General features: G+C 37.9%; 1 pseudogene; it reads right to left on the bottom strand.

The window, feature by feature from the left end:
• Positions 1–451: 451 nt before the first annotated feature.
• Positions 452–1,159, bottom strand: LOC143602980 (secreted RxLR effector protein 161 pseudogene; annotated as a pseudogene).
• Positions 1,160–1,737: the final 578 nt, after the last annotated feature.

Below are 1,737 nucleotides of genomic sequence, written 5' to 3'. Positions count from 1 at the left end.
AAGCCCATGAACATAAGGCTCATCTTTCCTTCTTGGTCCATCATTAATTCTATCTAAAAGCCTCTAACATTCCTTCTCTATTATTTTATTAATTCCCCGCTAAATCAAGTAAACTTTTCCATCATCAACAAATAATATATAAAATATTATTCTTAGAAATTTAAGTATTGAATCAAATAGGGTTTTCTCTCTTTCAATTGAAATCAAATTTGCAGTGTACATAAAACTGAAAATAGCAAAGGCTTAAATAGCCAAATACATAACGTAAACTAACAAGAAAATAGGAAACAAACAAGAACTGATAATACGCAGAAATACTAGGTCTTCAACTAATCCAACCTTGACTTATTAAACTTCATAACGGATACTTGAGAGAAACTCATGCACGTGCCAATTACTCATGTTAATTATTTTCAACACTCCCCCATAATTCACATTCCATAACTCCCAGTTAATACCTGAAGAATACAAACTTCTCTTGAGGAAGGGCCTTGGTTATAATATCGGCTAATTGATCATTGGTGGTGCAGTGCTCCAACTTTACTACTTCCTGTTCCACCATATCACGAATGAAATGATATTTCAGCTCAATATGTTTTGATCTACTATGGAGGACAGGATTTTTAGTTAAACAAATGGTGGATTTGTTGTCACAAAACACAACCGTAGCCTCTGTTTGTTCCCAGCCCAGATCCTGTAGAACCCTTCTTATCCAAATAGCTTGACATGTAGCACTAGTGGCTGCTACATACTCCGCCTCAGTGCTAGACAATGCAACTATGGGCTGTTTCTTTGTATTCCAAGTTACCACACCATTACCAATTGAGAACACTTGAGCTGAAACACTCTTTCTATCATCTACGCAGCCTGCCCAATCACTATCGGAGTATCCAATCAACTTAATCTCCCTTTTATATTCTGCCCTTCCGTACCATATACCAAACTTCTTTGTTCCTACCAAATACCTCATAATTCTCTTGACAGCACCCATATGCAATTTGGATGAAGACTGCATAAATCTTGAGACATAACTTACAACAAACGTTATGTCAGGTCTAGTGTGAGTCAAGTACATTAGACCACCAACCATGCTTCGATACATAGTAGCATTAACCTTATCTGCCCCATCATCAAGTTGCAGCTTTTCTTGTGAATTCATAGGAGTACTTTCTTCACTAGCTGATTCAAGCCCATACTTCTTTAGTAATTATGCAGTATATTTTTCTTGAGACAAATACCCCTCGTCTTGTTTGCTTCACTTCTAGGCCCAGGAAGTAATTAAGCAACCCCAAATCGGTCATCTCGAAAGTAGTCATCAGCCTTGTTTGAAATCATTAGCCAACATGGAACAAGAACTAGTGTAAATAATGTCATCTACATAGATACACACATAGATAACATTACCTGCACTAGTTCTTTTGGTGTATAGAGTCGGCTCATTCTCACTTCTTTGATACCCATGATACACAAAATAGGTATCAATCTTCGCATACCAGGCCCGGGGGGGGGGGGCTGCTTTAAGCCGTACAAGGCTTTAAACAAGACATATACATGATCTTCTTTCCCTTCTATCTCATAACCTTCCGGCTGTTCCACAAAGATCTCTTCTTTGAGCTCTCCATTTAGGAAAGCTGACTTCACGTCAAGCTGAAATAGAGACCAGCCCATATATGCAGCAATAGAAATAACAATTCGGATAGTTTCAAACCTGGCAACTGGAGCAAATGTCTCTTGAAA

This window comes from Bidens hawaiensis, unplaced genomic scaffold (genome assembly GCF_021521415.1).
Source record: "Bidens hawaiensis isolate Kalapana, Puna unplaced genomic scaffold, B.hawaiensis_p1.1 tig00060258_1, whole genome shotgun sequence".
Classification (NCBI taxonomy): domain Eukaryota; kingdom Viridiplantae; phylum Streptophyta; class Magnoliopsida; order Asterales; family Asteraceae; genus Bidens; species Bidens hawaiensis.
This window is presented reverse-complemented; position numbering and strand designations above follow the sequence as displayed.